General features: G+C 45.0%; 1 protein-coding gene across 4 annotated transcripts in view; it reads left to right on the forward strand.

Moving 5' to 3' along the window:
- Nucleotides 1-24902, forward strand: part of TMEM108 (transmembrane protein 108) — a 190968-nt gene that overhangs the window by 134436 nt on the left and 31630 nt on the right. Inside the window, exons 1-2 of one of the 4 annotated variants that reach the window (XM_080975928.1) lie at nucleotides 6397-6450; nucleotides 6909-6954. The exons of the other annotated variants lie outside the window; for them this stretch is intronic. The gene's annotated coding sequence lies outside the window, so the exon portion shown is untranslated. Of the gene's footprint in view, nucleotides 1-6396; nucleotides 6451-6908; nucleotides 6955-24902 lie in introns of those variants that run through there. 4 annotated transcript variants of the gene reach the window in all.

A 24902-nucleotide genomic window follows, 5' to 3' on the forward strand; every position in this document is an offset into this window, starting at 1 on the left:
AGAGCATCTGCTTTGCACACAGAAGGTCTCGGGTTCAATCCTCATCATTTCCAAGAAGTGCTGAAAGAGAACCTTGTCTGAAATCCTGGATAACTAGTGCCAATCTGTGTAGAGCTGGATGGGCCAATGTTCTGACTTGCTATAAGACAGTTTCCTATGTTCCTTAATCATGTGAATTCTTGCCCACTTCAATTGTTTTACACGCCATGTTAACAAGAGTGAAGCATCGAGTGAAGGGTGGGTTGCAGTTATTGCAGACAGATCAGTTCCCTGAACTCATAATTAGAAAAATAACCCAGGCTTTGCAGCTTCAATCATGGAAGCAGAGATTTTCAGAAAGAGGATCCATTTGTGGACCTCCCTGAAGAAAACCCATGTGCATTGAACGACGACGGCAGAGCTAATTTTCCAAGGCCCTTTAAAAGCCATCCAAAGTGCTGAGGCCCATCAGCCAATAATGCCTTAATTGGCCTTTTCACAAGCTTGAACATTCTGTAACTGCCAACTGAGATTTACTCCAGGAAAGATGTGACCTCTTCCCCTCCCAGCACATCATATGAAATGTTGAAGGATCTTATAAATTACCTCCAGTCAGAAACTGATTTGCTAATCAGTGTAAGGAAGAGGCAGCATCAGAGTCATCAGTGTATTCCCCTCCCCCTTTTTTATATTTCAGGAAGCTGGGTTCTCTTTCTCAATTATGCTCAACGGTTTTACATACTCTTAGAACCAATTTACATATTTTTCTCAGGATGAGGTAGCAACGGTTTGGAACGGGTGGGACATGAAGTATGTGTCATATGTTTGAATGCTCCTCCGTGTGAAAACGGCAAACCAAAAATCTGTAGTAGACTCATGAATCTGGGACTTTTCTCTTTGATTTGCTACTGTATGCAAGCATAATTTTTATATAATGTGGAGAAATTTTCACAAATGCAAACACACACACACTTTTACAGTCTGAAGTGGAACCATCAAGAATTCTGCCACCTCAGGGCCAAGCTAGATGTGACATTGCAGATGCGTGACTTTATCTCTCTTATCTTTCAAGGCCCACCCCCCTGCTAAGAAAAGCTGTGAGGGGATTTGGATTGGGACCATGGCATAGAGCAGAGGAGGCTTAACCTTGTGCACATATGTTTTCACCTGCTTGGCTAACGTTAACAGATAAGAAGGGAGAAATTTGTTTCAGATCACATTTAAATGCTAATCACTAATTCACACTTTCCAATACAGTTCTCCAACCAAGTAACTGGTATAAAGCTGCATGTGCTAGGGTAAAGTGTGCATAAAATGAATATATTGGTGAAAATTACATACAAAAATGCATTATATTGGGGAAATTGCATAGAAAAATGTATATTTGGAAATCGTCACACTAAAATATGGATGAATTATCACAAACTGACTTGTAAATGTAGAGAACCAAATTTAAGACTGGAAAAATGAGAAGCAGAGAAACTATAATTGACTTGCCCACCCCTAACAGATGTCCAGGGGGCAGTGTGAAAAGGGGCTGCAGGGGCTCCTCCCCAAAACATACCTTGTGCTCATGACCCAATTCTCTTCTCCCCACCCCAATAGCTGCTTTTAACAACAAACACATCATAGAAACATTCATAGGTCTCTGGTGTATCTAGTTTGGTCCTCAGTCTGCTCTGTTCTGCACAATATGTAAATTGGCTTTCTGGTGGGGTCAGTCAGTTTTCTTTATTTACAGAAAGATTTAGAAAGAATTACTCCAAGGAAATACTCATTTGTAGGTAGCATAAGATCTGTTTGAACCATTTTTAACAGCTCCTCTAGGTTTGAATTAAGGAAATTTGTTAAGCCAGCTTGAAGGAAAACAGCAAAGCACTAGTCTGCCAGTTTTTGAGCTGATAAAAGATTAACCTCTTTGCTATGATCTATTTATAATATATCCAGCAGAAGGTTCTTCACAATTTGATCTGTTAGAAAGTTGCCTTTATCCTCAGCGAATTATGAGATAAATGGAAAGAACACACTCTTTGTTAAGGGGGTTTTCAAATTACTTTTTATGTCAAGGCAAATGAATGGCCCAAGATTAAAAGTAATGGCGTGAATATGCATAGGAGTGAGAATTACTTCAAGAGAATATTAAAGGAGATCAGAACAACTGGGAATGAAAACATCCATGAAATCCAGCACTTCCCACCAGTGTCCTGACTTTCATTTAGTGGAAATAATTGTACTAGCTGCTTCAATAGTACATACCCTAATTAAAGATGTAGACAAATTAAAAGGTCCATCACCTTTCATCTTTCCATTTAGAAACTGCGTTATTTAAAGGCAGGAAGTGGAAGGCCCCAGAAAATGTCCAAGGTCTATAATTTGGGCATTGACATACAGCCAAATTTCCATATGCCTTCCTACAAATCGATCATTGTTTTGCCTGTTAGGGTATGAGGAGAGAAGGTTGTGCTGTGGTTGAAAACCGGGCAGGCCCTACTGTTGGGCAGAGTGAGAAAGCTGCCCCAGACAGCTTATTTAGGGTGACAAGAAAGGGCAACAAATTGATTTCTATTCATTATTGCATTTTTACTCCATGGAAGGGGTGCTTGTGAGATGTTCTGGCTCAGGGGCCAAAATGACTTATCTAGCCTTGGGTATTATGTACCTTGATTTGGGGAGCAGAAGCACCCTTTGCTGTTCCACCTCAGTCAGCAAAGTTTCTTGAGCCAGTCCTGATTGGCCTTATGTTAAATGAGGTTCCATTTTCACACCTGTTACGGGTTCTCGCCTTCGCCAGGTATTTCCATGTGTCTGGCTATGTGATCAAGTGGTACAGGAACTCTTTGCTAGGCACCAGCATGAACCCTGGTTACCAGTGATTCTCACTGCTGATAAAAGGCACCCAAGAGTGTGATAGTCATGGGGGCTCAAGAACATCAGCTTTAAATTCTGTGCAATTGCTACACCAAGCCGTGACAGAAAACTGTCAATTTCATCACTGTACATGCACCTCATACATTTCCTAAAGAAGGGGATGCTACCAAAATGGGTCCAAATGCCAGTCCAGATGGTTTAACAAATGGCATATTGGAAACAGAATGTACATGGGGAGCAAGTTGTATAAACAGAAGTTAAATTTCTCCAAGAATAAGGAATCAACATTTTAAATGCCTTCAGTAGAAGTATGCTAATTTTAAACCTCAGCTAGCAGAAAGAACATTGGTTTCAGAAAAGATGAAAAATGCCAAGTTAAGTTAAAAGCAAAATCAAGTTTGGCTTCCAAGTGTTTAATGTATTATAAATCTGTATTTAAAGAAGGAGTGTTGGGGGTGGGAGGAAATTAAATGAAACCCATCTTAGACATGATACACCTATAGGCTTTGCTTCTGAACTGGAAGTGAGACAGAGAAAACAAAAATACTATGAAAAACAAAACAAAAATGCAGCACTTTTATTTCTGGTCTTTGTTGACCAGCCAAATTGCTTAGTCATAACTTGCTAACTCTTCCAAGCGTTAGCCAAGCTACGGATATGTTATGACTCTTGTTATGTTATGAATCATTCAGTTACTCTGCATGCACAAATGTGTGTGGAAACATAAAGCATGAAAAAAAGGGAAAGAGCACGGGAGTTGCCAGACAGGGCTGGCTCAGATATCTCGGTTCTATATGTTGTAGTAAAAGAAAGATCAGGGAGAAGCTGAGCTATTTAGCGCTATGCAAAAACTGCCCTCCAGTTTCAGCCATATGTCCCCCGAGTTTGGATAGGGTAATTTATGGGGAGATACTTAGTGGGTGGCACTGTGGGTTAAACCACAGAGCCTAGGACTTGCCGATCAGAAGGTCGGCGGTTCGAATCTCCACGGTGGGGTGAGCTCCCGTTGCTCGGTCCCTGCTCCTGCCAACCTAGCAGTTCGAAAGCATGTCAAAGTGCAAGTAGATAAATTCCTCTGGTGGGAAGGTAAACGGCGTTTCCGTGCGCTGCTCTGGTTCGCCAGAAGCGGCTTAGTCATGCTGGCCACATGACCCGGAAGCTGTACGCCGGCTCCCTCGGCCATTAAAGCGAGATGAGTGCCGCAACCCCAGAGTCGTCCACGACTGGACCTAATGGTCAGGGGTCCCTCTACCTTTACCTTACTTAGTAACCATGTGTTGTACTGGCAATATACTCTCTTAGCCCCCGACACCCTCCCCCGGCAACTGGTATATGTTAGGTGTGTGTTATTTTCTACTGGTGTGTGTACTTTTTTGTTCTGTGTACAGTCTTGGCTCCTTAGCTGTTCAATCCCATCAATATTCAAAAGGAACCTTATTTTCACACAGTTGCATTCCTTCCGCAAGATACCTTTCTTTGCACATCTATGCAAAGAACTGCCAAGGGGTCTCCCTCCTGCCTTCTGTCTCTCAGAGCTCTTGGGATGAACACAGGAGACTGAAGTACAAATCCTTGTTTACCCATCCAGGTAAATGGGTGGCTCTGGGGAGCCAACATCTCTTTGCTTGTTTGTCAAATCTTCCTCGCACAGGTGCTGTGAGGATAAAATGAGATATATTGTAACCTGCTCTGAACACCTGGGATAGGTCAGGGAAAAGTCTGAACAAATAGCTGATTGGGATTGGCAACTACTCTCCCCGAACTATAGTATGCCCTCTGAAAACATTGTTGTGTTCCACAGCTCTCCAATATATCATTGTCATTTATATGTATTTTCTCTTCCGTGCTTAGAGTTCTAGACAGACCTTTAATTAGATGAGTTTGGAGTAATGCTGTTAACTAACCCACTGCACTGAGTCTGCTTTCCCCTTGAGTGCCTGGGGAAAGATAGACTTTCCCATAAAAATTATCCAAAGTGTGTCCCAAATGCATTTTATCTGTTGTCACTCCAGCAAGTGTTGCATCACATTGATCCCTAAGAGACTTTCAGCACCAGAGGTGGGCATGGGGAAGATCAATTTGCTGCTCTTTAGACATCCTACTAGATGCACACTCCCTAAGTCCCCCACTGGAGTTGAGTGGCAGAGGAATTTGCAAATTCAAAACAACGTTGGTATTAAAAAAACAAAAAACAAAAACCCCAAAAATCTTATTTCAGATATTTTTAAAAATATGTCTTCTTCATTAGGCATTAAATCACAGCCTGAGAGCCTCAAGCAGCCATTTTCCTTGCCTTAAAGGTGTCATCATCTTGGGCACCATGGCAGTGCAAAGGCTTTTTTGGTGCCCCTGGGGTGAACCACAATCCCCAGATCCCCAGCTTCCATTCAAAAACTATTTCTAGCAATTTTTGGAACCTGACATATGAGGCAAAATGCACAGACACAATTTTTCTCATTCTTTGGGGGAAATTGGCCTGCTCCATTCTTCCGGTTTTTTACCCTGGAATGTGCGAGAGAAGAAGAGATGTGTGTGTGATCTGTGTGTGAGCGAAAGGGAAGCGGGCATGTATGAATTGTGTGGTCTGTTTGTGTCCTGAGGCCATGGCCCACCATCATCATTTCATTGGTTGCATCTGGATATGGATGTCATATAGGCAACAGTACCAGCATAGTCTTTGAGTGGTGGTATGTGCAGGAGGAGGCAGCGTGGAAAAGACTGGCACCATAGACCTGACCCTGCTCCATTCTTGAATGGTGTGAGGAGAAAGCAGGGTAGGCACATGGATGGAGCCAATCTGGTGTTTTCACCAGTGCTCCTGCACTACCCCAACCTTGCTGTATAGTTGTTGTATAGTTTTGTATCTTTTAATTGTATGGTTGTATGTTTTGTATAGTTTTGTTTCTTTTTGAATAGTAAGAAATAAACAACTATCTGACGTTTACAAGACATCTGAAGGCAGCCCTGTTTAGGGAAGTTTTTAATGACTGATGTTTTAATGTAATTTTAATCTTTTGTTGGAAGCCGCCCAGAGTGGCTGGGGAAACCCAGCCAGATGGATGGGGTATAAATAATAAAGTATTATTATTATTATTATTATTATTATGATTATTAGTGCTGCCCTGAACCAACCCTGCATCATTGCAGTAAGTGATGGTGATGCCAGTGCCATGAAGCTAGATCCTACTGGGTATGTGGCTTAGATGCTACTGGGTATGTGGCCTAGTTTCCAAGGACACTGAGGGAGGGATCTGCATTTTTCCACCCCTTCTTATATTTTCTCCTTCCCTCCCTCCCCAGGGTGAGCATGTACTGGATACAGCAGTCCTGCTACCAGCACTGCAGTGGCATGTCTCCTGCCCTAGTGTAATTTGGGCATAGGGTTGCTCTGTCCCAGTAGTATAAACCTTTCCATTAACTCTTATTTATTAGAGATGAAATAAGATGTGGTTCTCTTACCATCTGTGTTTCATTCCACTCCCATTATCTTTAGAAGACCCACTCCTTGGCCTTCTGAATTCCAAAATTGTTTTGCTTCTGAGCTCCACTCAGGTGTGCAGGGGGGAACCAAGCAAGGGAAAGAGCACCAACTCAGCTGTAAAGGTCAGGTTGTTTTTCAAAGTTCAGCATCACAGCACACATTCCTCTTGTCTTTTTTCCCTCTGAGTGAAAAAGTGGTGCCAAAAAAAAAAAAAAAAGGGAGCCTAAAACACTCTCGAAAGGCATGACCAATCTGCAATGTGTGCTGGTCTCATAGAAAAGGCTCCAACATGGCCACAGAGGAATTTGTATTTAATGGGAGATTGGGAGGGAGGTGGGTGGGTGGGTTCTGAGATAAACATAGCAAGTAATTTCCTCCTAAAGGTCATCCCGGTTTAGATGTTAAGAGAGCTCTTGTTGTGAATTTTTAAAATTGGAATAGAAATAGAAATGATTTCTAATCAAACGTTTATTATTGTTGCTGCATTTTAAATCATAGCATATGCACATTTATGCTGTACCATTAGGAAAACAACCAGCAATATTAGAAATTAATACTGAAAATATCAATGTAAATTCAGAAACAGCAAGGGCCTTGAAGTTGCCCACCATGCAGAAAGAAGACAAGTAAGTTTTTTCCCACTGTTATAAGATGTATTGTGTTTGAAGTCCTGTGTAAATGATAGTAATTATTTAAAAACGTGCCTCTGCACACAAAAATTAATATATGTGATTTCTATGCAAACCTTATTTTTTGGCAATGCATAATTTGTGGGCTTTGGAAGAAGGTGCAGATTTTCAAAATGACTAAGTGGGAAGGCGAAATACAGTGGTATCTCGGGTTATATACACTTCAGGTTACAGACTCCGCTAACCCAGAAATAGTACCTCGGGTTAAGAACTTTGCTTCAGCATGAGAACAGAAATCGTGCTCCGGCGGCAGCAGGAGGCCCTATTAGCTAAAGTGATGCTTCAGGTTAAGAACAGTTTCAGGTTAAGAACGGACCTCCGGAATGAATTAAGTACTTAACCCGAGGTACCACTGTATAGCATTCATTTCTTGGAAACTAATGCAAAAGTACACATACAAATAGCTAGCCAGCCACAAAGCCCACCAGACCATATGCTAAAGATCTGATAAAGATAACACTGAGAGTGTGAGGGTTAATGCCTGGGAAGGCTTTAATAGAAAAGGAAGCTGTATTTGTTATTCACTGCACAGACTTGATTCAGCAATGGGACAGAAAGGAAACACATCAGCAGAAACCCAAACAAGAGGAGATGGTTGTGTGGCAGGCTAGCATCTTGGGACTGACCTGCAGTGGGAACAATTCATTGCTGCACCAGCTTAACATGGTCTTGGGCCATAAACACACCTGTTTCAGGGTGTGATGGTTAATCTCACATATTGAGCTATAGTGGAGCCCTCAGCTCCCATTCTTGGTAGGAGGAGGATTTTGTTGTGACAAATGCAGCAGGTAACTGGTGAGTCAAGGATGTGCAGGTATCAAATAAATTTTACCACCACAAGTTAGGGATGTGGGAGAAATTCAATTCAGAAGGTGCTGAGATGTCTCTTGCCATCATTTATTGGTTTGATGTCATTGCATCAGCAATGGTAGTTCGGTGGTGTTGGAATAACTTTTTCAAGGATGGGAGAATCAGTCAATTTCTGTTTCTCTGTTTCCCATCCTTAAGTTCTCCACATTTCCGTATCAGTTTGCAGTATATGTGTGTGTCTGTTTTAAGTCCTCGTGAAAATTTGTAAGAGTTTTAGTGTGGAATTCTCCTAATATGCTACTATTTACAATTTGCCCTAATATCCACATTTTTGCAAAGCGTGTTTTCCCCAATATAATGCAATTTTCACTAAGTATGCATGTCTATACCCACATTACCTTAGTGTGTGGCTTTTTGGGTTGTTGTTTTTTCTTCAGACCACTTATTATTAATTTACTGCATTTATATCCCACCTTTTTCTCCAAGGAGCTCAAGGTGGCAGACATGGTTCTCCCCCTCCTCATTTAATCCCACCACAACCCTGTGGAGTAGGTTAGGCTGAGAACCAGTGACTGGCCCAAGGTCAGCTTCATGTCTGGGTGGGAATTTGAACTGTGGTCTCTTAGGTCCTAGTCCATCACTCTAACCACTATGCCACACTGGAAAATGTCATTGCAAAATCTGGAGAAGTGCTAATTTTGAAGGTTGCCTGTGTTCTGCGTTGCATATTGTTTTGGAAAGTACAGAGTAGGTAGATTCTCCTTTAAATGCTAAATGCATCAACTGTCTTCCCCATCCCTAGCTGTGCTGCATAGCAAAGCTGTCCTCTGCCACACACCAGCCTTGTTCTGTGCTGGCTTAATGGAGTCTTGCATAATGGAGTCACTGCAACCCCCAATTTGCTGCACCTTACTACAAGGGTTTTTGTGCTTAAGTTAATTTCTTGCATTTATACCCTGCACTTTCAACACCACAGTAATAACCCATGGCATCTTCCCGTTAAGATAAGGAGAATAATAGTCTCAGATGACAATTGCAGTAAACAAAGGGCTCGATATGGGAGATGGTAGGCCAATGTTGCCATGCAACAGTGTGATCCCTTCCTCTGGGGGTCCTTTGAGGCTTGGGTGGAATAAAACTTGCCAGTATTTAAGGTGAAAAGAATTCTTTCATTGGAACAATAATTATTCAAGCCAATGCGGCAATTGCCCACAAAGAGCTAAACACATAGGTCATTTGTTTAACACACAAACAATGCAATAATCCTTCTGAGTCTGTAGAGAGGAAAAATAGACAATATGGCTTGCAATTTTGTAGTCAGCCAGTCTAAAAGTTCCAAGTGCTGGGTGCTTCAGTCCCAAGGCAAGAGGACAACTGGTGAATTTATTATCCAAAACTCAAAGGACAGAGCCCTGCAGTCAGAATACAAATATAGCAAATATTTTTTTTTTTAAAGCAATTTATTGGGTTTTACAATAAAAATAAACATAATAAACAATATAACATTTATCCTTACATATTTTCACATTTTCTTTGGACTTCCTCACATCTCCCGCTCCCACTTTCATCGTTGTAACATTTTGTCAGCAATTTATCATCTTATTTAAATTCTTATATCCCTTCTATATTTCATAATCTTATAATTCTCGAAAGGAGCTAAATTTTCACAGTCTTACTTATTTTCTTAAAAAACTTCTAAATTTAGTGGTGCTCAGTTATTTTAATCTAGCATCTTATTTAGCATTCACTCAAATTACAATACTTTTGTAAATAGTTCTTAAATTTCTTCCAGTCCTCCTCAATCCTCTCTTCTCCCAGGTCACGGATTCTGCCGGTCATTTCAGCCAGTTCCATGTAGTCTATCAGTTGTATCTGCCATTCTTCCAGTGTGGGTAGATCTTGAGTTTTCCAATGTTTGGCGAGAAGTATCCTTGCTGCTGTTGTTGCATACATAAAAAATGTCTGGTCCTTCTTTGCCACCCCTTGGCTGACAATACCCAAAAGGAAAGCCTCTGGTTTCTTAGTGAAGGTATATTTAAATACCTTTTTCAATTCATTATAAATCATTTCCCAGAACGCCTTCACTTTAGGGCAAGTCCACCAGAGGTGGAAGAACGTTCCCTCACACTCTCTACATTTCCAACACTTATTATCAGACAGGTGGTAAATTTTGGCAAGTTTGACTGGGGTCATATACCATCTATAAATCATTTTCATTACATTTTCTTTCAGAGTGTTACATGCAGTAAATTTCAATCCATTACTCCACAACCTCTCCCAGTCCTCAAACATGATATTATGCCCAATGTCCTGTGCCCACCTTATCATAGCCGATTTAACCGTTTCATCTTGTGTATTCCATTTCAACAGCAAGTTATACATCCTTGAGAGTACCTTAATCTTTGGTTCTAGCAATTCTGTTTCTAATTTCGATTTCTCCACCTGGAACCCTAGTTTCTTATCATTTTTAAAAACTTCTTTAATCTGAGCGTAATGTAACCAATCTCGCACTTTGTCTTTCATTTTCTCCAAACTCTGCAATTTCCAATTGTCTCCATCCTTTTCTAGTATTTCCCAATATTTTGGCCATTTAGCCTCCATATTGGGTCTTTTTCGGGCCTTGGCTTCCAAAGGTGAAAGCCACCTTGGTGTTTTATTTTCCAGCAAGTCTTTATATTTTGTCCAGACATTAAACAATGATTTTCTGACAATATGGTTCTTAAAGGCCTTATTTGCTTTAACCTTGTCATACCATAAATATGCATGCCATCCAAAGGCATTGTTGAACCCTTCCAAATCTAACACATCAGTGTCTTCGAGAAGTAGCCAGTCTTTTAGCCAGCAGAACGCTGCGGCTTCATAATACAACTTTAAGTCTGGCAGGGCGAAGCCCCCTCTTTGTTTTGCATCGGTTAATATCTTAAACTTAATTCTGGGCTTTTTGCCCTGCCAGACAAACTTAGAAATGTCTCTCTGCCACTTCTGAAAGCACTCCGTTTTGTCCAAAACCTGAAGTGTTTGAAATAAAAACAACATCCTTGGCAATACATTCATCTTGATAGCAGCAATTCGGCCTAACAAAGAAAGTTTCAATTTTGACCAACTATCTAAGTCTCTCTTGATTTCTGTCCAGCATTTTTCATAATTGTCCTTAAATAGACTTAGATTTTTTACTGTTATGTTTACCCCTAGGTATTTTACTTTTTTAACCACATTGAGTTCCGTCTCATTCTGAAACCGTTCTGACTCTGTATCAGTCAAATTTTTCCCCAAAACCTTAGTTTTCTGTTTATTTAGTTTAAATCCAGCCACCCGACCAAAATCATTAATCAATTGTAATACTCTTTTCGTACTAGGCTCTGGCTTCTGCAAGGTCAAAACCAGGTCATCTGCGAAAGCTTTTAATTTATATTGTTTCTGACCGACCTGAATTCCTTCCACCAACCGATCCCCTCTAATCATGTTCAATAGCACTTCCAGAACCGAAATAAATAACAAAGGGGAAATAGGGCAACCTTGTCGTGTCCCTTTTTCAATTTTAAACTCTTCTGTAACCACATTATTAACTATCAGTTTAGCTTTCTGTTCTGAATATATCGCCTCAATCCCATTCTCAAAACCCCGTCCCACTCCCATCTCTTTTAAATTTCCCATCATAAATTTCCAGGAGATATTGTCAAAGGCCTTCTCCGCGTCTATAAAAATTAAAACTGCTTTTGTATTTATATCTGTTTGCAAAAGTTCCAAAATGTCAATAATGTTCCTTGTATTAGCAAACAGATGTCTACCTGGGAGAAAGCCAGCCTGGTCCTTGTGAATTACTTCATTTAAAACTTTTTTAAATCTATTTGCCAAAATGTCTGCAAATATTTTGTAATCCACATTTAAAAGAGAGATGGGACGGTAGTTCTTAAGTTGTGTCTTTTCAGCTTCCGACTTTGGTATTAATGTGATGAACGCTTCCTTCCACGACTCCGGTGCCCTCTTCCCCTCCATAATTTCATTGCTGACCTCCATCAAAGGTTGTATCAAATAGTCTTTTAATGTCTTATAGTACTTGGAGGTCAGCCCATCCAAATATAGCAAATAATGCAATATGTACATGGACTCAGTTCCTACCCACTTCCTGGTTAACCAGACATACACGTAAGTTCAGTTCACCTTACACAAGGTGCTAAGATTCCAGGAATGTTAAGCTTCCAAGGAGAGCTCCCTCCTCCTAGCTCCCCACTGAATATACCCTACTAGCCTAAACTAGCGCACTGATGGGGATTAACAACACAAACAAAGTATCCTGTTGTGCCCCTGTGATGCATTGAGTTAGCTTACCTATTCAGGGCAATATCACAGAGTTTGTGGCACTTTCCAGGCACAACAGCCATAGTGCCCAGTCTTAACACAGCATGGTGGCTTATGGGATCAGACCATAACAATATCATTAGGAACCATAGGAAGCAGCCATATACCCAGTCAGACCATTGGTCCATGTAGCTCAGGATTGTCTACACTGACTGGTGGGAGCTCTCCCAAGGTTTCAGGCAGGAATCCTTCCCAGCCAGGGATTGAATTCTGGGCAATTTGGCATTCAAGCCAGATATTCCACCACTGAGCTGCAGCCTGATGAATGCGGACTTGCACATATCCTAAGAAATGACATATGCATTCTATTCAGGAGCTGGGGGAGTCAATTAAAGACTCTCTCTACCCTCTCCTCCTCCTCCTGAGGATGATCTTTTAAAATTGAAGAGTCATAAGCAAAGCTGGTATGGCGATCTATTCCCCTTAGCTGTTCCTAATTGAAAACTGATTAATGCAATCATTCTGTGCATAATAAAGCTAGAACGCAAACCAGCATAAACAGGAATTCTTCGAGCTTGATAGCAAAGACCTTCTTGAAAAGAGTCAATAGCATTAAAAACACAGAGACATTTAACATCACGTAATGTGTTTCTATCAGGATCTAAGGCCTGCAGGCAACCTATAGATTTATTACCTCTGACATGTGTAAAATAGCCTTGTACTGCCTATCAGCCTTCCTTCAAACCAGAAGGCTACTTACTTCTTATGACACATTATATTACAGTCAGTGGATGGCTCTACATTTTACACTCAGGCTTGGATTTTACATATTAAAGGGCCACTTTTGACCTGGCTTTTAGCAGGGAGTGAAGCAGTTAAGGAAGCGGGGGCATGTCTGTTTATGAAACTGCTATCATTTGCTGCCTTAAAGATAAGCATGGGCCAACTCGCTTATCCTCAGTATACTACGTTAGCCATTAGTTGCCTAGATGCTAAATCATACATCCAGATCAGATGTTGACTTTATAGATTTGATATATAGAAAAATACACCGAATGTGCAATCATAATGACTCTGTGTGATGCTAAAATGTACTGTTCTGCAAATTGCTGGAGAGCCAGATGCCCACATCCAGACACACATTCTCATGCGTTCCCATTTACATCAGTTTCTTGCCAGCCAACTTTATTTATGTGTTTGTTTGTTTGTTTGTTTGATTGATTGATTGATTGATTGATTGATATACGGATTTCTATCCTGCCCTTCCAATGCTTACAACAGTTAAAACCAATTATAAACTACAATGACAATCATGCTAAGATAACAATAGGATAAGGTGAAGAGAGGTTCAACAGATGAAGCAAAGGCATAAGATAGGATAGGAAATTATCTACTCATTAAAACAGAGGCCTGCTGGAATAAAAAAATGTTTTTACCATCCAGTGAGACACAGCAGGAGAAGAGGGCTGTCAATCAAGCATTTCAGGGCAAAGAACACAACCATTGGAAAAGGCCCTTGTCCCTATCGGCCAAGCCCCCATCTTAGCTGGGACACAAAGAAGAGTATCTGCACCAGATATTAGGAGGCAGGGAGGATGGTACAAGAAGTGGTCTGTAAGGTACTTAAGCTGTAAGGGTAGTTGGTAACACATTACGTTACGACCTGAAAGTGAGATGAGTGCCGCAACCCCATAGTCACCTTTGACTGGACTTAACCATCCAGGGTCCTTTACCTTTACCTTTTTTACTAGCCATGATGCCATGCTTTGCCTCCACAGTTGGCCTCCATGATGCCATGCTTTGCCTCCACAGTTCCAGCAATGCCAATTGCTGGAAACCATGGGAGAAGAAGGTGCTCTGGTGTTCACCTTCTGCGGGCTGGTTGGTTGGCCACTGTGAGAACAGGATGCTGGACTGCATGGGTCATTCGCCTGATCCAGTAGGCTGTTCTTATTTCGGATATGGTGCACAATTAACATAAAATTATGCAGGGCCGGCCCTACCATTAAGCAGGTGGCAGATGGTTGGTGGAGTGGGTGGCAGTGAGGTGTTGCGAGGACAGCTCGCTGCCTTAAGGATACTGCAGTTTTGACTTCTTTTGCGCAATGGGGAGGGCGTTGCCCTTCAACACGGGCGGCAAAATGTATTGGGCTGGCCTTGACACTCTGGTTAGTCACCACTTGGTAAACAGCCCCTATAATCGCCCATATTCAGCTGAGCGTATAACTGGTTTCCGGCTCATTGTGTAAGAAGACATAATGTTAGGCCAACTTGCCTTCCACATGAGAACATGATCAAAAATGATCCCTGATTCAGTATGCGTTATAACACTTCTTTTAAAGTTCAGCTAATTTAAATCGATAGCTGGTTCTTATTATAGCATCTGGTATTTGAGAATATTGCTTACTGTAATCCAAAGTACCAATTGCAGCCAATTGTGTTTCATGCAAAAACACAACCCTGGCTCACCTAGGTCCATAAGCTACTTGACAAGTATAAAGCCTAAATGAGGTCTCTGTGATTCTTAAAATTGACGTGAGCAGGAACAGTGTACTTCATCCCTTTAGTGCATTTTTGAGAAGGGACTGAACATTTGGCACATGTTTACCAGTGCCAAACAACTGCATCCTTGTGGAATATGTAGCATTTTGCAATTAACCTCGAAGGCTGACCTCTTGAGAGGCTTAATGTGCTTCAGAGGCCCAGTCCTAATCAAGACTTCAGCATCCCATCATTCCGGGACCACAGTTCACCTACGTGGGTTATTTCTTTCTTTTCAGCATGATGAAAACTTGAATTTCCAACAAAATAGCCTGTCATGAATGCACACAAAGTCTATTCTCTCTCTCTTAAAAGAAAAAACCATTCATGCTGATTTTTAATAAAATAACCTGAATGTTCTTTGTAAGAGGTTTCCTCTCTTACTGGCATCCACTTCGGCCTTCTCCCGGACTTGGATTCCCTTTGTTCCTCGTTTCTTTGGTATTCTACACTTCGAATGTTTCTAATGTTTTTATAATGGAATTATTCTGCCTCGCCCTGCAGGCTGTGGGGCTGTGTGCTTTCTAAATAATATTATATTTATTTTTAAATGAAAGTGCTGCCCACCCACTAAGAGCCTGCAGTGCTAAATCTCCTTTATTAATTTGTCTACCTACCTGCCATTATTCTTGTGCTGGTCCTATTAGCTTAAATGGGAGCTGCACCTGAGGGAGCAGCGGGCCATAAATATGCATGCAGTCAGCCTGTCAGTGTTACTCCTCTACCTGGGACTGCCCTTGATGACTGCTTGGAAGCTTAAATTGACACACAGTTTTTGACAGGGGTGGGAGCATATGTGCCAGCAATATCAGCATTAGCCTCCTGCTTTCGTAACAAAATGTAGGGTGCTTCTTTATTACCAAGAAAGCCTCCGATAGCTTGAGCCCAACATTTCTGTTTATTTAGGGAATGTATACCCTGTCTTTTCCCTAAAGCAGTGCTCAAAATATAATATATAAGCAATCTCAAAAAACAAGCAATCAATAAAACAGTTGCAGGTAGAAAGGATAAAATCACATTGTATTATTATTATTATTATTATTATTATTATTATTATTATAGCTTGTGACACACAGTAACCTAATGTGACTTACATTAAAAAAGGAGGGTGTACTATTAATGGCTGCATTCCACATGTTTGCTAGAGGAGATAATTGCACCACCCAAAGTAGACCAGAGAGGACTGAGCATGCTCAGTGGGTGTGGAATACTGACTGACTATTGAGGTGCAGGTGCAGATGGGCGAATCTGTCAATTTCATTTCTCTCTGTGTCTCATTTTCCCAGTCTTCAATTGATTTCTCTATGAATGGGTTTCCCCAGCCACTCTGGGCGGCTTCCAACAAAACACTAAAATACAATAACCTATTAAACATTAAAAGCTTCCCTAAACAGGGCTGCCTTCAGATGTCTTCTAAAAGTTTAGTAGTTATTTTTCTCTTTGACATCTGGTGGGAGGGCGTTCCACAGGGCCGGTGCCATTACCGAGAAGGCCCTCTGCCTGGTTCCCTGTAACTTGGCTTCTCGCAGTGAGGGAACCGCCAGAAGGCCCTTGGTGCTGGACCTCAGTGGCCGGGCAGAACGATGGGGGTGGAGACACTCCTTCAGGTATATTGGACCGAGGCCATTTAGGGCTTTGAAGGTCAGCACCAACACTTTGAATTGTGCTCAGAAACGTACTGGGAGCCAGTGTAGGTCTTTCAAGACCGGTGTTATATGGTCTCGGCGGCCGCTCCCAGTCACCAGTCTAGCTGCCGCATTCTGGATTAGTTGTAGTTTCCAGGCCACCTTCAAAGGTAGCCCCACATAGAGCGCATTGCAGTAGTCCAAGGGAGAGATAACTAGAGCATGCACTACTCTGGCAAGACAGTCTGTGGGCAGGTAGGGTCTCAGCTTGCATACCAGATGGAGCTGATAAACAGCTGCCCTGGACACAGAATTGACCTGCGTCTCCATGGACAGCTGTGAGTCCAGAATGACTCCCAGGCTGTGCACCTGGTCCTTCAGGGGCACAGTTACCCCATTCAGGACCAGCGAGTCCTCCACACCCACCCGCCTCCTGTCCCCCAAAAACAGTACTTCTGTCTTGTCAGAATTCAACCTCAATCTGTTAACCGCCATCCATCCTCCATCCGCCTCATGACACTCACACAGGACCTTCACCGCCTTCCCTGGTTCTGATTTGAAAGAGAGGTAGAGCTGGGTATCATCTGCATACTGATGAACACCCAGCCCAACCCCCCCTGATGATCTCTCCCAGCGGCTGCATGTAGATGTTGAAAAGCATGGGGGAGAGGACAGAAGCCTGAGGCACCCCACAAGTGAGAGCCCAGGGGTCTGAACACTCATCCCCCCCCCCACCACTTTCTGAACATGGCCCAGGAGGAAGGAGCGGAACCACTGTATAACAGTGCCCCCAGCTCCCAGCCCCTCTAGACAGTCCAGAAGGATGTTATGGTCAATGGTGTCAAAAGCCGCTGAGAGATCCAGCAGAACTAGGAAACAGCTCTCACCTTTGTCCCTAGCCCGCCGGAGATCATCAACCAGTGCGACCAAGGCAGTTTCAGTCCCATGATGAGGCCTGAATCCCGACTGGAAGGGATCCAAATGGTCCGCTTCTTCCAGGCGTGCCTGGAGTTGTTCAGCAACCACTCGCTCAATCACCTTGCCCAAGAATGGAAGATTTGAGACTGTTATTTTCACTTGCATATGCATTTTTAATGCACACTTCCCGTAGTATATGCATATTATACAAATTGCGTGGCAGGAGGAACCTCATTGGAAAATCTGGAGAAATGCAAATTGCAAAGGATAGGCGTGTTTCAGTCCACATCTTGTTTCAGAATATGCAAATTGGGTAGGCTTGCCTTTCAATGAGAACTGAAGGGTGTGCAGAATGGAATAGAGTACAATATATGGAAAAGCAGTGTCCCTGGGTGGCTAGAATCAGGAGCCCTACACATTGCAATATTTGTTACAGCCCACATCTGTTTCATCTACAGTACAGTATATAGCTGAGGCTTATCTGCTTGCTTCATTTTGATTGGTAATTGGTAATTAAAAATGTGTTATTAATAGATTGCTGCTCACCTACCGAAACTCTATGGATAGAACAAATTAAAAAGCTACCCACGCTCACATGTCCAAAACAGAATAATATACACATGGTCCAGTTTGGCTTTCAGCAACAGCAATGAAAGAGCACTTGTCTGTGCAACATCTTTTCCCCAGTTGCCTGGCTGATCTGCATGGCTAAGACATCTGTGGTCTGCTGCAAAATTCATGTGACATAATTATTATAATAACAATTGAGAGTATTTGGCTTGCTTGGGCCAAGAGTTTTCCTGTCAATTTCAGCTGCAGTCTGGACTGTGAGACTGACTGTAAGAGATAAGAGCTGCAGCGCTGGCAAGAAGGTTTTGTTTGCTTGACAATTTGCTGTCAGAGATACAACCCTGACAAAGGAAAAGCTAATGCACTAAGAGTTTCTGAAACCAGAGAAAATAAGTGTGTGTGTGTGTGTGTGTGTGTGTGTGTGTATGTATATGTATACTGGAGCGGGTGGGGAGAGGGGAGATTCCACTCAGGGACAGATGGAACCTGATCCATGTGGTTTTGCAATTAATGAGAAAATAAATACGTCTTGCACCCATTGTGATCTAAAAGCAATCAAATTAGAAAGAATCAACAAGCTCATAGGAAAGAGTGTTTGACTTGGGGTAGGCAGACTTGGATTCAAATCCTGATCACTGGGTGGCCTTTCGCGAATCACTTACTACCTCTCAGTCTAACCTACCACAGAAGGTTGTTGTTAAGATAAAGCAAAATAGCTCCATGTGGATATTCAGCCTCAGGCTGAAATACAAGTGTGATGGATAGATCTTCCTGCCATGGGGTAAGCTTCCATCCTGGGGGCAGGGGGAGAGAGAGATTGTAATCAAGATACCCTCAAATCAGTGCGTTTTGTTTTAAAGCAGCATTGGTCAGCATGGTGGGGCAGAACCGCAAAGCTGCCCTCCCACCATCGCTGTAGCTTACCTGGATGGGGCAGGGGTGAGGCTGGGTGGCAGTGAGGTCAGGACTGTGCAGATGCAGGAATGCCCTGACTCACCTCAGGCTGCATCCACACCATGTATTTAAAGCACTATGATACCACTTTAACTGTCATGGCTTGCCCCAAAGAATTATGGGAACTGTAGTCCTTCACAGCCTAGGACCCTTGTACCTACGGGACCGTCTCTCCCGATATGCCCACCTGGCCTTTGGCATGGAATCAATTTGTTTCCCTCCCCCTCTTTCTTTTTTCCTTTCTCCTTCTGGGTTGGAACTCCTATTTGGGGACTTCCCTGGCTTTTTTCTGGCCCACGTAGGACCAGTCTGGATAGTTAGCCTTGGTGAAGCCTTGACGTTTTCATCCCCCAAAAAAGTTTTTGATTGAGTTTCCACTGAAATGTGGCTGCATTTTAATGTTTTAATGTTGTATTTTAATCTTGTTTTTTAAGCTGTATTTCAATCAATTGTTTTTATATTTGGTGTTAGCCACCCTGAGCCTGGTCTTGGCTGGGGAGGGTGGGGTATAAATAAAATTTATTATTATTATTTGTTATGTACTGAGTTGAATAGGATCCAAACTGTAGCAGTCTGATTGGTCCTAGAACAATAGGATCCAAAAGGCAGCAGTCTGATTGGTCCTAGAACAATGCAGCAGTATGATTGGTTGGCAGGAACCACCCAATCCTGCTCCAGATAGAAGTGAATCCACAACCTGATTGGCTTACAGTAGAATTCCAGAATTAGCCAATCATGTGCAGCCCATTGTGTAAATAATGTATATAAAGCAGATACTGTGAGGGGACATTTATTCATTCCTCCTCACCACTATGAGCTGAATAAAGAGCATGAAATCACTTTGCGACTCTGAGTATATTTCACTGGCGACGAGGATGGGATCCCGCTGAGCTGACTGCCACACACAGCACCGCAGCACCGCCAACTGCCGCACCGCTGCCTCGCACCGTGTATCCAGGCTTCAGCTCCGGGGCACAAGGAACTCAGAATGGCAGCCAACAGCAGCTTCTCGCCATTCAACCCAGCATCTGGAGACTGGGAAGCGTACGCCTCCCGTTTCACCTTCCTCCTAGAAGCCAAAGGGGTCACCGACGAAGAAGACGCCAAGAAGAGGGCGATATTCTTCAGCGTCTGCGGAGAGGAGACGTTTGAAATCGCCCGGGCTCTCCTTGCGCCTGAAGACGTCGCTACTGTTCCATACAAAACAATAATGGAACAGCTGAAGGGGCACTTTTCGCCGCAGCCCTCAGTGGTGGCTCGTCGAAATGCCTTCTACGCAAAGCGGCAAGCCCCTGGGGAAACCATAACTGGGTTTGTGACCTCTCTCCGCCAAGCCGCCCGGTTCTGCAACTTCTCAGAGCTGGAGAACATGCTTCGTGACCGCCTCGTCGGTGGCCTGAAGGATGAGAAGCTGCAACGGCGCCTCTACGCTAAGAAGGACCTAACGTTCCAGGTCGCTCTGGAGGAGGCCCTGGCAACAGAAGCTGCCGAGAGGTCGACCCAAGAGGCACGGCCGAGCCTGCCATCCCAACCGAGGGTCCACCATGAAGACCTCACCGACGACTCAGGATCTGACAGGGAGGAGGTGCACCGAGTACAGCAGCGCACTCAAGCAGCGCACAGACCACAGCTGCCTCGACGAGAAGGAGGGAACTGCGCAAGCTGCGGGGAGAGTCACGAGAGGAGGACCTGCCGTTTCCGCAACGCAGAGTGCAGGCAGTGCAGAAAATCGGGACACATCGCCCGGGTGTGTCGGGCTCGGCCCACCCGACACCAGGCATCAGATGACCAATCCAAGAGCCCCAGGTCCCGGGGCCCAACGCACCAAGGCAACTCGACGGAGCTCACGGACTTCCAGGTATACCAGTTGCCCCACCCCAACGTAGAGAAAATTTATGTAGAGGTACAGATAGAGGGGGCCCCATGCCGCATGGAGCTTGACACGGGTTCAACTCTATCCATAATCTCGGCAAGGACCTTAAGGAAACTGTGTCCCACTGGGGGTCCCAAACTCAGGCCGGCCCCATTCACCCTCCGGGACTTCCAGAAACGTAAGGTCCCCACAATGGGGGTGGGGACCTTCAGGGTGCAATACCGAGGGCGGACGCGGCAACTGGACTTGCTTGTGGTCAAGGGCCCCTACATTAGCTTACTGGGATTGGCATGGTTTGGACCACTGGGGCTAGCTGTCACCGGGGTGAACCACACTAGTTTACAAGTGGACGTGGACGCCATATGCAAGGAATTTCCAGGGGTTTTCGATGGGAAATTGGGACAGTATACGGGCCCCCCCATTGCGCTACAGCTTGACCCCGCAGTACGACCGGTCAGGCTCAAGGCCCGCCGGGTCCCGTTCGCCTTGAAACCCCGTATAGACGAGGAATTGGACCGACTCGTAGAGCAAGGAGTGCTGGAGCCGGTGCCTAATGCTCCCTGGGAAACCCCAATCGTCACACCCGTCAAGCCTAATGGTTCGGTCCGCATCTGCGCAGACTACAAATGTACCATAAACAAGGCCCTCACGGCCCACGCATACCCAGTGCCAGTGGTCAGCCATGTCCTGGCCACCCTGGCTGGGTCGAAAATTTTTGGCAAGCTGGACTTGGCCCAAGCATATCAACAGCTGCCAGTAGATGAGGCCACAGCAGAGGCACAGACGATTGTGACGCACAGAGGAGCGTTCAGGGTAAAGCGGCTGCAATTCGGTGTCAGCGTGGCACCAGGCATATTCCAGAATATAATGGACTCTCTCCTTAAAGGGATTCCTGGCGTCACCCCCTTCTTCGATGATGTGTTGATTGCCGGCCCCACACCAGAGGAGTTTGAGGACCGCCTCCGCACCGTTCTGCACCGTTTCCAGACGGCGGGTCTCAAGGTGAAGCGGGAAAAATGTCTACTAGGAGTGCCTCAGGTGGACTTTCTGGGATTTATGGTGGACGCAGAAGGGGTCCACCCGACTGGGGACAAGGTACGGGCCATTTGTGATGCCCCAGCGCCCAAGAGCAAGACTGAACTTCAGGCCTTCTTGGGACTATTGAACTTTTACCATTCCTTCCTTCCCCACAAGGCGGCGGTAGCGGAGCCCCTACACAGACTCCTGGACAAGCGGGCCCCTTGGGTGTGGGGCCAGCGCCAGGAGGCCGCATTCCAGGCAGTCAAGGACTTGCTTGTCTCAAACTCGGTCTTGGCACACTTCGACGAGAGGCTGCCGGTGGTGCTAGCATGCGACGCCTCACCCTATGGCATTGGAGCTGTCCTGGGGCACCAACTCCCGGATGGAAGAGAGGTACCGGTGGCGTACTTTTCCCAGACACTCAACACAACCGAGCGGAACTACTCGCAAATCGACAAGGAGGGTCTGGCAATCGTAAAGGGAGTAAAAAAATTCCATGATTTCTTGTACGGGCGGCCCTTCACCGTGGTGACTGACCACAAGCCGTTGCTTGGCTTGTTTGCCCCCGAAAAGCAGACCCCCCAAGTGCTGTCTCCTCGCGTCCTCAGGTGGTCAATTTTCCTTGCCAGCTACCAGTATGCACTGATTCACCGACCTGGGAAGGCGATGGGCCATGCGGACGCCCTCAGCAGGCTACCACTACCGGAAACAGGCCCTGACCCAGCACCTGCACAAGAGGTTATGAGCCTGGAGCTGCTTCCCGACCGCCCCATTCAGGCACAAGAAGTTGCACACCATTCCAAGAAAGATAGGGTCATCTCCCGGGTCCTGGACTGGGTGTGGAGGGGATGGCCCAGCAGCAGCCCCGGGCCAGAATTCGCCGGCTACACAACCCGCAAACATGAACTGTCGGCCCACAAGGGGTGCCTGTTATGGGGAAGCAGAGTCGTTGTTCCCCAGCCCCTCTGCAAAAGGGTCCTCACAGCCCTACACGAGACACATCCAGGGGTAGTAAGAATGAAGGCCCTTGCCAGGAGTTATGTGTGGTGGCCGGGGATCGATGGAGAGATAGAGGCCTGGGTCAAACACTGCCAGGCCTGCCAAGAATCCCGCCCAGATCCCCCAAGGGCCCCAGTCCAGTCCTGGGAGTCCGCCCGAGCACCATGGTCACGCCTGCATGTGGATTTCGCTGGCCCCTTTCAGGGGAAAACATTCTTCATAGTGGTGGACTCCTACACCAAATGGCTGGAAGTCGCACTGGTACCGTCCACTTCCACGTCCGCAGCCATCCGGGTACTACGCAGGCTGTTTGCAACCCACGGGCTCCCTGACACTCTCGTCTCAGACAACGGGACTGCATTTACGTCAGGAGAATTCCAAACCTTCACAGCGCAGAACGCCATCCGCCACATCCGTTCGGCGCCGTTCCACCCTGCCACCAATGGCCAAGCAGAACGCATGGTGCGGACCACCAAGGACACCCTTCGCCGCATGACGCAAGGGGACTGGGAGTACCGCCTTGCCACATTCCTTCTAGCACAGCACAGCACCCCCAGCTCAACGACTGGCCGGAGCCCCGCTGAACTACTAATGGGTCGGCGCCTTGCAATCAGATTGGACCGCCTTCACCCCGATAGAGCTCAGGATGAGGTAGTGGTGGGGGAAGGCAGGAACCCCCGGACCTTCGAGGCCCAGGACCCAGTGTACGCAAAGAATTTTGGGGCAGGCCCAGCATGGGTACCCGCCACAATCACCAGGGTCACTGGCCCCGTGTCGTACGAGGTGCTAACGGATGGGGGGCAATGCTGGCGCCGCCACTGCGACCAGATACGGCGACGATTCCCGGGAGAAAACCAGGAGGAGGACAGGTCAGAGGAGTCCCAAGGGAACAGCGGGGCAGTGAGGCCCATAGAGCAGGAGGGGCCAGCAGGAGAGGCAGAATCAGTAAATACAGAGAGGACCCGTGAGGCCGAAAGGACACCGGAACCAGAACCACGACTGAGCGAGCCGGTTGCACCAGACCAAACAGCCGCATCACAGCCAGCATCCTTGGAACACGAGCCAGAACCCGGAGCCCGGACCAGGGAACACCCCAGGCCACAACGCACACGTAGGCCGCCGGCATACCTTGAGGACTATGAATGCGACCTCCCGGGCAGGACTGGAACTTAGAGGGGAGGGGTGTTATGTACTGAGTTGAATAGGATCCAAACTGTAGCAGTCTGATTGGTCCTAGAACAATAGGATCCAAAAGGCAGCAGTCTGATTGGTCCTAGAACAATAGGATCCAAAAGGCAGCAGTCTGATTGGTCCTAGAACAATGCAGCAGTATGATTGGTTGGCAGGAACCACCCAATCCTGCTCCAGATAGAAGTGAATCCACAACCTGATTGGCTTACAGTAGAATTCCAGAATTAGCCAATCATGTGCAGCCCATTGTGTAAATAATGTATATAAAGCAGATACTGTGAGGGGACATTTATTCATTCCTCCTCACCACTATGAGCTGAATAAAGAGCATGAAATCACTTTGCGACTCTGAGTATATGCCCACCTGGCCTTTGGCATGGAATCAATTTGTTTCCCTCCCCCTCTTTCTTTTTTCCTTTCTCCTTCTGGGTTGGAACTCCTATTTGGGGACTTCCCTGGCTTTTTTCTGGCCCACGTAGGACCAGTCTGGATAGTTAGCCTTGGTGAAGCCTTGACGTTTTCATCCCCCAAAAAAGTTTTTGATTGAGTTTCCACTGAAATGTGGCTGCATTTTAATGTTTTAATGTTGTATTTTAATCTTGTTTTTTAAGCTGTATTTCAATCAATTGTTTTTATATTTGGTGTTAGCCACCCTGAGCCTGGTCTTGGCTGGGGAGGGTGGGGTATAAATAAAATTTATTATTATTATTAGTTCATTAAGAATGCTGAGAGGTGTTAGGAGACCCCTCAGAGCTACAATTCCTGAAGTAGTTTAACAATTGAGCCTTCTTCCCAAAGAACTCTGGAAATTAAAGCTCTGTGAGAGGAATAGGGGTCTCCTAACTCTCAACACCCTTAACAAACTACAGTTCCCAGGATCTTTGAATGTTTGGTGTGGCCTCAGAATGCTGCCACTGCCTAGGCTTGCCACATGTACATTCAAGCCTAGATATTTTGCTTTCATATATATATATATATATATATATATATATATATATATATATAAAACAGACCTAACTTTTAAAATGTGTCTTATGCCGTGCTACTTTCATTATGCACTTGGTGCCCTCCAGACATTTTGGACT

The sequence above is a fragment of the Podarcis pityusensis genome (genome assembly GCF_964106645.2).
Source record: "Podarcis pityusensis genome assembly, chromosome: 12".
In the NCBI taxonomy this organism is placed as follows: Eukaryota; Metazoa; Chordata; class Lepidosauria; order Squamata; family Lacertidae; genus Podarcis; species Podarcis pityusensis.